Source organism: Oncorhynchus mykiss, chromosome 28 (assembly GCF_057628025.1).
Source record: "Oncorhynchus mykiss isolate SJ-2025 chromosome 28, ASM5762802v1, whole genome shotgun sequence".
NCBI lineage: Eukaryota > Metazoa > Chordata > Actinopteri > Salmoniformes > Salmonidae > Oncorhynchus > Oncorhynchus mykiss.
In genome coordinates this window covers 5,058,746-5,072,500 of record NC_143049.1, presented here as the reverse complement: position 1 = coordinate 5,072,500, position 13,755 = coordinate 5,058,746, and the positions used below count along the sequence as shown (strand labels likewise).

The following is a 13,755-nucleotide window of genomic DNA, read 5'->3' as shown; positions in this document are numbered from 1 at the left end:
GTGTGTGTGAGACACGGAGAGAGAGAGAGAGAGAGAGAGAGACAGAGAGAGAGAGAGAGACAGAGAGAGAGAGAGAGTGTGAGAGAGAGAGAGAGAGAGAGAGAGAGAGAGAGAGAGATATTAATTCCTGAGAAGGTCTTTATTTTAACCATGCAAATACTCTATAGGCCAATATTAATTCCTGAGAAGGTCTTTATTTTAACCATACAAATACTCTATAGGCCGATATTAATTCCTGAGAAGGTCTTCATTTTAACCATGCAAATACTCTATAGGCCGATATTAATTCCTCAGAAGGTCTTTATTTTAACCATGCAAATACTCTATAGGCCGATATTAATTCCTCAGAAGGTCTTTATTTTAACCATACAAATACTCTATAGGCCGATATTAATTCCTGAGAAGGTCTTTATTTTAACCATGCAAATAGTATTTTCCACATGAACTTGATCACTGAATGTTTTGAAATGAAATCTTAAATTAAATAAATATAAACTATTTAAGTACCTTTCAAATTATTATATTATTATGTACTGTGTGTGGAAAGCTACCATACTGCCAAATAGTGGTATAAATTATCTATCCATCACCTTTGTCCTCAAAACAAACATACACACACACACACAAACACGCACACGCACACGCACACGCACACGCACACACACACACACACACACACACACACACACACACACACACACACACACACACACACACACACACACACACAAACACTCCCTTACTAGCTCCCCACAAACAATCCCCCATCCACACACACAGCTTTGTGTTCTTACATAGCCTCTTCCCAAAACACAAGATGACCTATTAACTGAGACAACTATACGACCACTAGTTAAACAAGCTTATCTCAATAACGTAATGGACTAACTTGGACTCCATTTCTGCAAAATCTAAAGATATTCTGTAGCAATACAAGACACTGGCATGACCAATGACTTGACCAGTGATTGCATTAGCTAGTAGCTACACCACAGTACCTAATGTACAAGCAAGAGCTTCATGTGCATAACTCACAGAGTTCTCAATCAAAGTATATAGGCCTACTCTTAGGGCCAACGCTTTAAGTCTGCACCTGTTCTTTCACACCGTGAAAATAACACCTCAATATTATGCACCAAAATAGGAAGACCAAAAGGTAGCTTGGGCAGGATCTCACCGGAGCTGAATACCAGCACCTCAAATGTTCTACTGCTTGAGCTCCTGTTCATGTTATAGGATACTAGCTCAAAAGTATTGTGGCGCTTCTGCACCTAAATATACTGAACAAAAATATAAACACAACATGCAACAACTCCAAAGAGTTAGAGTTTTACTGAGTTATAGTTCATATTAGGAAATCAGTCAATAAAAATACATTCATCAGGCCTAATCTATGGATTTTAAAAGTAGGGGCGTGGATCAGAATAACCACCATTTGCCTAATGCAGTGCGTCACATCTCCTTCGCATAGATTGATCAGGCTGTTGATTGTGGTATGTGGAATGTTGTCCCACTCCTCTTCAATGGCTGTGCGAAGTTGCTGGATATTGGCAATCCAGAGCATCCCAAACATGCTCAATGGGTGACATGTCTGGTGCGTATGTAGGCCCTGGAAGAACTGGGACATTTTCAGCTTTCAGGAATTGTGCACAGGTTCTTGCGACATGGGGCCGTGCATTATCATGCTGAAACATGAGGTGATGGCAGCGGATGAATGACACGACAATGGCCTCTGAGTCTCGTCGCGGTATCTCTGTGCATTCAAATTGCCATCGATAAAATGCACTTGTGTTCATTGCCTGTAGTTTATGCCTACCCATACCATAATCCCACCACCACCATGGGATACTGTTCACAAGATTGACATCAACAGACCTTTTGCCCACACAACGCCATACATGTGGTCTGCGCTTGTGATGCCGGTTGGAAGTACTGCCAAAGTTGAAGGCAGCTTATGGGAAAGAAATTAATATTAAATTCTCTGGCAACAGCTCTGGTGGACATTCCTGCAGTCAGCATGCCAATTGCACTCTCCCTAAAAAATGACATCATTGTGTTGTGTGACAAAATTGCAAATTGTATTGTCCCCAGCACAAGGTGCACCTGTGTAATGATCATGCTGTTTAATCAGCTTCTTGATATGCCACACCTGTCAGGTGGATGAATTATCTTGGCAAAGGAGAAATGCTCACAAACAGGGATGTAAACATATTTGTGCTCAAAATTTAAGAGAAATACACGTTTTGTGCGTATAAAACATTACTCAAATCTTTAATTTCAGATCATGAAACATGGGACCAATACTTTACATGTTGCGTTTATATTTCTGCTGAGTGTATAAACAGTACCGGCAGCTATTTCAGTCAAAGTCAAGCACTGAAAATATGACATATTTGATGTTTTATCTATAGTATTGCTTACCTGTGAATTGATGGTTGTTCCTTGTAGGTTTTACTTGGGCCCTCTTCCTCTTCCCAGTCCCTGGTCTCTGAGACCCCCAAGTAACATGACCCACCATTTTGTTTCCTGACAGGGTTGCACCTTTCAGAATGTACACTCACTCTGACTTCTTCCTGAAATAAAAAATGATTGAGATTATTAGCCATTATTAAGCATATGGGGCGGCAGGTAGCCTAGTGGTTAGAGCGTTGGACTAGTAACCGAAAGGTTGCAAGATCTAATCCCCGAGCTGACAAGGTAAAAATCTGTCGTTCTGCCCCTGAGCAAGGCAGTTAACCCACTGTTCCTAGGCCGTCATTGAAAATAAGAATTTGTTATTAACTAACTTGCCTAGTTAAACAAAGGTTAAAAAATATATATATGAAGGATAGGGAAGGATTTGGATACAAAAAGCATATGTAGGACTGAATAAATGAAATAATGTCAATTATATCAAATAAATCATGTACTAATACATAATGTATTCTATCAATTGAGAACACTTCATGGATCAGCCTATGCAATACATCTTAAATACGGAGAGAATCTCACAAATATTTTCATGCCATTGTTAAGCTACTCTAACGGAAACCCATAGCTTGCAGTCAGTATTGTAAATAAAATGTTATTCCATGATCATTTTAAGAAATGTATGTTAAAGGTCTTAATGAATAATAGGGTCAAATCTGAACCACACAGTTTGAAACACTCCTGCATAGAATTTAGCCAACTCACATGTGTCGAAGCTAGTTGCTAAGATACTGTACCAAAGCTTAAATTCAGATAATAATTCTGATAGTTGTCCACCAAATTTCTACAATGGCAAAGATAGGTGTCAGTAAGGCCATCATTGTTCAATTGCATTTAAGTAGACCTAATATAGCTTTTCTTTTGTTCCCTTTCTGAGGAAAACATACACAGATTGAGGAAGAGTCCGTGTAGATCAGTCTTAATCCTCCATACATCGCCCAACGAGACTCCTACTCTTCTTCCTACATTCTCATTTCAATTCTACACCTAACATTCAACTACCCAGTAGCATATCTTATGTATACACACACATACATAAGACTGAGCTATGTTCCTCATCCTCCAAATATAATATGGGTTATGATAGATCAGCCAAAGATAGATCATTATGATCATTCTAAGTTTCAAATAAATAGGCAAACTATTCTGTACTGTGCTACTTGGTTCTATTCTATACAAAAACTGTTGTATCAGCTCCTCCGAATGACAGTACTCAAACTGAGAGAGTTTTCTGCCAATTTCACTTTGCACTTGGACTTGAATACTAAATGGTTTTGTTTGAAATGGCACACTATGCACTGTATAGTACACAAACTTTTGACTAGGGCCCATATGGCTCTGGTCAAAATAGTGCACTATATTGCACTGGGTGCAATTTCAGATGCAGCTAGGGCTTAATAATTCTGGTAACTTCAATATATTCCATGGCTTTTATTTGTATTGTATTTTTTTATTTCACCTTTATTTAACCAGGTGGCTAGTTGAGAACAAGTTCTCATTTACAACTGCGACCTGGCCAAGATAAAGCAAAGCAGTTCGACACATACAACAACACAAAGTTACACATGTAATAAACAAACATAAAGTCAATAATACAGTTGAAAAAGTATATATACAGCATGTGCAGGGAGATAGGATAAGGGAGGGAAGGCAAAAAATAGGCCATGGTGGTGAAGTAATTACAATATAGCAATTAAAAACTGGAATGGTAGATGTGCAGAATACATATATATATATATATATATGAATGTGCAAGTAGAGATATTGGGGTGCAAAGGAGCAAGATAAATAAATAAATACAGTATGGGGATGAGGTAATTGGATGGGCTATTTACAGATGGGCTGTGTACAGGTGCAGTGATCTGTGAGCTGCTCTGACAGCTGGTGCTTAAAGCTAGTGAGGGAGATATGAGTCTCCAGCTTCAGTGATTTTTGCAGTTCGTTCTATTCATTGGCAGCAGAGAACTGGAAGGAAAGGCGGCCAAAGGAAGAATTCGCTATGGGGGTGACCAGTGAGAAATACCTGCTGGAGCGCGTGCAACGGGTGGGTGCTGGTATGGTGACCAGTGAGCTGAGATAAGGCGGGGCTTTACCTAGCAGAGACTTGTAGATGACCTGGAGCCAGTGGGTTTGGCGACGAATATGAAGCGAGGGCCAGCCAACGAAAGTGTACAGGTCATAGTGGTAGGTAGTACATGGGGCATTGGTGACAGAACGGATGGCACTGTGATAGACTGCATCCAGTTTGTTGAGTTGAGAAGCTTTAACGAAATGCCAAACAGGATTCCTGGAATACCAGGAAATGTATTGAACGTTCCCGGAATTTTGCAACCTTAGACGAAGCCATTGTTTATGTGCAATCAACGTCTACTTCAAGAACTTCAGCACCTCCAGCAGTAAGCTGTCAGCAGTTATGTGTTCATTGTCGGCGAATATTGAGCAGGAAGAAAACACTACAGGCTACATAACATGTTGAGAATCTGTCACTGACCAGCTATATACATTCATTTCACTACTTCTCCACACAAGGGCAACACAAACCTGGTACTGAGTATTTTGCAGCTGAATAGGGGATATATCGCCATCTTTCATACAGTACAAAGTAGCCAATATACACCCTGTTCTTCTTGTGGAGAGAGTGATTTGCATACATTCTGTGCCTACAGTAAACAGTACAGGAACTATCCAGCTACAACATGTCAACGTTCAACCTCACATCTGGTTTGTGTGCATTCAAAATAGCCCTCCTCATCACCCTACACAGAAGCCAGGCCTGTGTCTCTCTCCTAAAAACATGTTGGGTGAATTCGGAAAGAATGGGATATCATGTAAACTGGGACACCTGAATCCTGACTGTTCATTTCATGGTCTGACAAGAGGAAATCAAAAGGACAGTTAGTAAAGCCATTACAGAGATTTCACATGCTCAAACTCACATCACTTCATTGGTGTGATGTCATAGAGAGGGGTGGAGCAAGCTTCAAGCACTCGGTAAGATCAGGGACATAGCTTTTTATGGTTTTGATGTCAAGGTTATTAAATTGTCCTAAACAATGCACTGGGAAGAATTGTGATGTAAATGTGCATAGGGTGTACTGGCACATCAAAAAAATGTTTTAAAAAAGTGGCCAATATTTTGTTTCAGTTTTGTAATTCAGTCTTTTTTTGTTGTCCCACTTTACCAACCATAGCTAGCTAAAGTAGGACAGCATGTAGTAGCTAAAGTAGGACAGCATGTAGTAGCTAAAGTAGGACAGTATGTAGTAGCTAAAGTAGAACAGCATGTAGTAGCTAAAGTAGGACAGCATGTAGTAGCTAAAGTAGGACAGCATGTAGTAGCTAAAGTAGGACAGCATGTAGTAGCTAAAGTAGAACAGCATGTAGTAGCTAAAGTAGGACAGCATGTAGTAGCTAAAGTAGGACAGCATGTAGTAGCTAAAGTAGGACAGCATGTTGTAGCTAATGTAGGACAGCATGTAGTAGCTAAAGTAGGACAGCATGTAGTAGCTAAAGTAGGACAGCATGTGGAGGAAAGAGATCCAGTTTACATTAGGGACTCCCTGTAAAGTAGGCTTTGGGCCTGGTTGAATAAAACATCTTAAGTGTTTCCCTTAAGGAATAGTTTTCCCTTGTCTAAGGGAATTGTTTAAGGGTGTTGCATTGAACCCCTAAAATATTTCCTTAGGTAAGGGCATACATAAGGGATTTTACGGTAGTTTGAAGGCATGTATGGCAGAAAGAGTATCCGGTTACCATGGAGATGGCCTGATTCATTGACTAAATGTCTCCTCAAAGAGATGGCTTTCATTTTGTGAGATAGAACTTCTACAATCAAGACAGGATAACCAAATTGCTTCAGAAGATAATAAACCAAGTTCCTTGTAGTTATTTATTTCTGGAATTGTTTATGTTACTTTCTTAGACGTCAAGCTATCGTACGGACCTTCCATAGTTTAGCTAAGTAGCTAGACACAGTAGCTGGTTGATGTTTTCCTTTTGTAACCAGAGCAGATGAAAGCAACATTCACCTCCACAGACGCTGTTTACATTGATATCCATACTGAATGATGCAGTTAAGGGACCTCATGGGCGCCCATTACTTTTTCACTTCATTTAAGGGAGAAATTCACCATTTAATGTTTTGTGCAACTGACTTAAAGTCAAGGAAACTTTAAGTGAAAAGATAAGGGGAAAATGTACTTAAGGTGTTTTATGCAACCGGGCCCCTGGTTGTTGTAGTAATATATCCAGTGAAATGTTTTATGTAGTATTGTTATTAGTACTGTTATTTGAGTGGATTTCCATCATCTGTATCCCACTTCAGACATCTAGCCCAACACATGATACATTTCTAATTCACCCTACAATAGGCTGCTGTAGCCAACAACATTCATCTGTCCCTGAGTTCTTGACAGGTAGCATACAAGCTAACGTTTGAAAATGACATGAAGACTATTGTTACTCCTATAATACACAAAATGCAATTGTAATATTCCATGACTGTTCTTAAAAAGATTAGGTAGCATAGGGAGTAAGCTATGCAACTTATTGTTTCCCATGTTTCCTCCCATCATAGCCTACTTTTTGGCCTAAAATACAGGTAGGATATAGAAGGAAGATACATATATTGGTTTGAATATCAAGATCATTTTAAATATATTTAAACCCACTACTGAGGCTATACATTCCATAGAGAAATCTTATATCGCTGCTTCCAGAACCACGTGATACCTCGGAATTGACCAATCGGATGAAATGTGTGTTGTAACTATTTATTATTTTTCTCCAGATCTAACAGCAATAATCCTGTCATAAAAACGGTGTAACAAGTCATTTCTATATAGGCCTACCTCATTGACCTTTCCGCTTATAAAGTAACTGAATAACCATTCAAATATTTACATTAGGCCCCTTCATCACGATCCTCGAGCGTTCGCTTCCCATTGACAGCGCATCCAGCGTATTGAAGATACATCAGGTTAAACTGATTCCTTTATATAATTTCACACCTATTTGAATGCACAACATTCAACGCTGTTTTTCGTATTTTAGCAGGCAGGAATAGACTTGCCTTCCCACGTCGGCATAGGCTTGCGCAGCATCCAGCGCCCGCGTATGCCTTCTCCCCACCCTGACATAGTCACCTCGCCGCAGCCCCGGCTTCTGAAGTCCTTGGAATTAGTTTATACTTTCGGTTCTCTAGCTTTATGAAATTATAACTCATACAGCTAGATAACCAAAGACACAAACTAACCCGTCCTCGCTTAAAGGGTCCGCTGCGTAGACGGAGCCGCTGTTCGTGGTCACATGGAGCCGAAACAGTCGCTGGAGCAAGAGACTCGAGAGGCTCCCCCTCACCACCAACACACCGTATAGCGCCATAGACCACAACGCTGGGTTCCCAGCATATGTACGTACGCATGCCATTTATATATTTATTTGTGTATTTATGTAGATATGTTATGGAATTTTCTCTACGTAGCCGACAACACACACACGCACTCAAACACACAGTCTGGTTATCGATCAAATTCAAAGACTTACCGACTTGAATCTTAAAAATATCACACATTTTTCAAACCATAAAATGTCATCTTCAAAACAAGACAGAGGTTTCTTTAGAGTGGCTTATCCTTTCAGATAAACTACATAGGCCAAATTCAAAACTATTGGATAGGCAATGCATGCACTGGATAACCTACATTGCAGAATAACAGCCTAATTGCCTCCAATTCCCAGAAACGAACATGCTTAGGATGTTGTTATTGCTAATATTGGCAAGAAAGCGAGAAAATGCCGAGGGTATACGAAAAGCTGCGTACCTAAAACCATCAATAGGCTAAATTAACTTCTATGGGCTATCTCCGCTCATCCTCAAAATGTAATTTCACACAAGGCCTAATACAGTTCAGAATAGTATCTATATCTTATAACCTACTTTGACAATACAATAAAAAATAATGCACATCTTCAAATAAAGACAGCATACTCACAGATGTACCGGTACAGTTCTTAGTTTCCGTTCATTCTCTTTCCAATGTCTAAAATGTGTTTTTAGTTAGAATGTGTAGATAGCCTATAAGGCAAATCAAAGTTTCAGTGTCAAGTTGAAGAAAGTAGACTATATGAGAATAGACCAAGGCATATATCCATAGGCTACAGAACGGTGTCTCCACCCTGACTCACAGGCTGCAACTGACGAGCATGAGAGAGCTCACAACATGCTCAGTGGTTAACTCCCCAGCGCTCCCAGCCTACCAATCCCAAACCGCCCTGACAACCACACAACACACACACACACACACACACACACACACACACACACACACACACACACACACACACACACACACACACACACACACACACACACACACACACACACACACACACACACACACACACACACGGTAAAATGTAAATAGCCACCTCATGGTGCATTCCACTATGTAAATTCATTATTGTGGTGTAGTCATATAACTGAAAGAGCCTATTATAATCTCCACAAGCTTAATATAAAATGTATATACACCTAACACACTCTCAGCATAGGCAAGTCAACCAGCGAGCCAAGGCTTTTACAACCCTGACATTTACAGCAAGAGCATATGGATGTCAATCGGAATATTGAGCATTAGCTTGAGTATCCCATGCAACACTGCTGGTTAGTCAGAATGGTTTCACACCTTTACAGCTGTGGTTGACATAAGCTAAATAGGCCTATACATACGTATATAAAATGCTCAGTGGTCTATTTTGGAAATATGCGCTGAATGAAACACATAAAACCAGGCATAGAGGCTTTATCAACGATTTAAAATTCAAAACACAGAATTGAAGAAGATAGTGTTTCAATAACGTATACACGACACCATGAAGTGCGATTTCATTAAGTGGTTTTGGGGATGCCTGTGCCACACGACAGGGGACTATTTTCAGTAGAAATTAGGCCGCTTTCTACTGAAAATAGGTCACTGTCTTAACGGTGGGTGGCATAGGCATCCCCAAAACTACCTAATGAAATTGCACTTTATGGTGTCGTGTATACGTTTTTACCGGGCAAAAATACAAATGTCTTTCTTAGATAATATATTTTTTAATCACTTAAATTGGCCTTGCATGTGTTCTCCAATATTGTATTTTCAATACAAACGAATAGCCTAGTATTTCGATGTATGCACCCCATATATTTTCACATAGTAATCACAGTTGTGTAAAATATGAAATGTTTTATAATATGAAAGGCATGAAAATAATCAGGGGAAGTCAAGTGGAAAATATGATAGACATCACAACTGTGAAAATTCCTAAATTACACTGTCCAAAATATAACCAATACATAGGCTACTCACGAAACAAGGGTTACGTTTAACCAAAAATCAATGTTCTTTTTAACATTTCAATGAGTTTTTCTGAGGTATAGCCCTATCTACGAATTATATAATAAGAAAGAAAGAGACCGTGTTTGGTTTGGGCTTTTTCGTCAACTTCATATTGTCTTTGAAAAAGTCGCTAAGGCATAATTGCCTACGTTATTGAACAAAATACCAAAAATATGTAGGCCAATCAAAGTAATAAGAATGCTGTAACAACGGAGCTGTGTTTTTAGGCATAGGCTACTTATAGAACCTCAGAAAATCTCTTTCGTGCATACATATTCCAAACGTGTGCTTCAAAGATTCTATCCAATTAGCCTACTTGCGAAAACTTCCAAAAATTCATTTCTGAGCTTCTCGTCTTCTGAGAGATCCAGCTAAAAAGCTCTTGCTAATTCATGCCTCACATAAGCAGCAGTGAATTGGGTCAACTAACTAGCTGTCTGGCCTACATTCTCTCTCACCTGTTGATCTCAGCAGCTAGTAATGTTCGTCACAGCTGCTCCTTCAGTTTTCTCACTATAAGCATGCGAATGGGATTTTCATCCACATTATTTCCAACCTACGATCCCCTAATTCAAAGGCAACAATTTGACATTTTTCACCATGATGACTTGTTATAGGAAGGTGTGCATTAACTCAAGTATTCACTCTACCTGAATGATTACCAGAACATCCTTTCTCTCCCTACACATGATCGAACCACAGCCAAAAACACGTTCTAAAAACATAGCAAAAACACATTTCATTACACCAACACATACGTAAGTAGGACTGTGTTCATTCTAATCTACATAAAAGCACCAGGAGGCCCTCACTGAAAAGCTTTGCAAAAGCAATGACTTACAAATTGCCTCTAACTCATTTCGTTAAAGCAGATGAATCCACCTCACTCAGCCTCTATTCACGCTCTCTGTCCACTGGGCTGCAATACAGCTAGACCAATTCTATACATTTCCTCTGCAGTGTGCTTGCTGTAGGCATACTTCGTATAGTGTATTCAGTCCGGATTTACCTCGCTATCAAGCATGTTAGGGCGGACATTTTAGCCTAGAAAGAGATCATGAGATTGCATGATAATGAACAACCTACATCTTTTGATAAAGGGAACTGTCCGATGTACTGAAACGAGGCAGAAGAGAAACTCACTGTACTCATATAGTTTGAAAGGCATATACTCTCTAGCGCACGCGTGTGCTCTACAATGCATGCACAACTACCAATAGAGAAAAGGGAGATGTAAACAGAACGAAATATACATGCTTGATTCAGATAGCGTATCTGATTATTGCACATGAGTCAAATCGTTATCACGGAGGTACACCTTGGGAGGCAGGTATATTGATGTGGAGTACACGTTTTGTATAGGCTCAGAATAATTATGAAGAAACGGGGCTGCATCCTAAGGAATTCAAATAAAGGCATGGTATGGCTATAATCGAGGGCTATCCGGCATGGGTTTTATAACATGAGAAAGGTTGTTTGTCCAAGTCTGACATGCGTAGCTCCTTACAGCATTCCTCATATGTTTTGGCCTACTAAATTTCAGGGAAGACAAAGTACTTGTAGCCATGTGAAGAGTATCACCCTATCACAAGACATCCCGTGACGTGGGCATATCAGCATGACGCAATTTGATGATTTGAGATCATCGTATCGAATTTTGATTGGATGAGCAAAGCCTGCAGCCCACTGAGCATGCGCTTTACTGTAAGGCATAAGTGTGATTACCAGCACCAGCATCTGAGCATGAGCATAAATACAGTACGAGAACTCAAAGATTCAATACGAGAGCTCAAAGAATCAGTACGAGAGCTCAAAGAATCAGTACGAGAGCTCAAAGAATCAGTACGAGAGCTCAAAGAATCAGTACGAGAGCTCAAGGTCTACTAAATTACGTAAACACAAATAATACAAAATCACTATATAAGCATAAAGCAAAATATGCATAGGCCTACTCTTTGTTGTTCAAAATAGAATTTAGCATGTATGTATATTCATTTTCTTCATTTCTATCCTCCAAATTCAGTCCCCATAATTCAACATTTCACAAAACACAAGTTTATATATGGCAAATTGCATTCTATTTGTCAATAAATAATTTGATATTCACGCATAGACTGTAGCCATACTGTAGCCTAGGCCTACAATACAAAGGCTAAAGCCTGCACTATCCGCACCTGTTGCCGCTAAATTACATAACTGGAAATAGCATTTAACAGAAAATGACTGTTATATTAAATTAATTTGATTCATTCCATGCCACGTCATAAATGCTAAATTATATTCAGATGCATATCTGCTTAACGCCGCGCTCAGAATAATCATAGGATATTAGCATAATAAATTCAACGATTATCAGCCAGGGAAATAGAGTTTAACATCCATACTCAAAATAAATCCCTGTTCATTTGAAATGAGTGAAAAAGTGACGAGACAATTTCAGGTTGAGAAATTACTGTAACCTCGTTCAAATTAGGTTTAGAAACAAGTGTGGAGGCCTAAATCAGTCCACAGGCCTACTCAAATCCTCCTTGGCTTGGCGTGCATTGTATTGACAGCCTGCAGACCCCTTGAACATTTTCCCACAAACAAGTGACCGAGAAAAATTAGCCGAAATGAAAGAAGTCAACCTCAAGTTCAATGACGAGCTGGAAACATTAGCATAACAATAACCGCTGGGAGACACTGGGTCCCCAGAACAAGATGGTCTAGCGACAGCACGCCACTCCGTAGGCCCCGAAACACTTTCCCAGGATCTGAACAATCCCCCAACTGAACTCTGAAGCCTACCTCCAAACTGCTACACGGGGTGGCCTTTCTAATCCTTATTAGGCGATGATGTTTTGGATTTGAGTTATAAAGTTAAATTTAGTTTAGAGAAGTAGTGGTAGGCCTATTGATCATAATAATAATCACAATAATAGTAATAATAACACTTTGAGTTTCAAATAACAACTGGACATTTTCAAATATATATTGACCCAAAACGAACCAAATGATTCCTGATGAAATGCACGTAGAAATGCATCAATCACCAGGTGAACGAAACTCTTAGCCTGACAATCTAACAATATTACCAACAGAAAAGATTTCATACTTACAACAAGGGCCTCTTTTGATAATCCAAAATAGTGTCAGAGTTCCTTTTTGATAATATAGGCCTATTACAAAAGTTTCTATAGCTCATCAATCTCATCAATGACGTTCCTCCTACTAACATTTTCCTCAAAAATGGATTACTTGTGCTTGAATGGCAAGAAAGAGAGACCCTAAACATAGGGTTATTGTGCTATTGAGTCTAACACAGTATTCTCCCCAGCCTAGATGAGAGAGAGCGGTTGGAAACTGTCGGTCCCCTCCTCTCACGCGTCAGTGGCGAACGTGGCCAGAAACCCAAACACTGGAGCTCCACTGTTTGGTCCTTTCACAACTGACGGCTTTTGTTCCTACTCTGCGTGATCGCCTATTCTCTGCGCTTCTCAAAATGTACGTTCCATACCGTTTTTGTTCCACTAGACACAACCGACTAGAGCGTAGAGGAGAGAGCGAGAGAGAGAGAGAGAGAGAGCAAAGGGTGCGTGAGGAAGACAGCGATAAAGAGGGAGAGTGCAGCAAACGAGATGGAGAGGGGAGAGGAGGGGATGGATGGAGAGGGGGGAGGAGGAGCAAGGCGACGTATCACATTTGTCAAAAGATGACTGTTTGCAGAAATATGGAACAATACAAAGGATGTTGGTCTGAAAAGAATATCAGCACCATCACATGCTCATATGCCAGACATAATAGCCTATGACATAGCCTACCTTGCATTCACTAGAAAACAGTTCCAATTATGTATTATTTTGCTTTCCTTAGCTTCAGAATGATGTAGGACCGTTAAGATGGGAATAAACGCTTTCCGGTGTTG

The 13,755-nt window shown here is 39.8% G+C and overlaps 1 long non-coding RNA gene across 2 annotated transcripts in view; it reads right to left on the bottom strand.

The window, feature by feature from the left end:
• The window catches only part of LOC149970671 (uncharacterized), a 36,862-nt gene extending 23,404 nt beyond the window's left edge, over positions 1–13,458 (bottom strand). The window contains exons 1-2 of one of the 2 annotated variants that reach the window (XR_016492892.1): positions 12,950–13,458; positions 2,422–2,573 (exon numbers count right to left, since the gene is read on the bottom strand). This is a non-coding gene — a long non-coding RNA (uncharacterized LOC149970671). Of the gene's footprint in view, positions 1–2,421; positions 2,574–8,462; positions 8,687–12,949 lie in introns of those variants that run through there. The other variant, XR_016492893.1, reaches the window with a different exon arrangement.
• Positions 13,459–13,755: the final 297 nt, after the last annotated feature.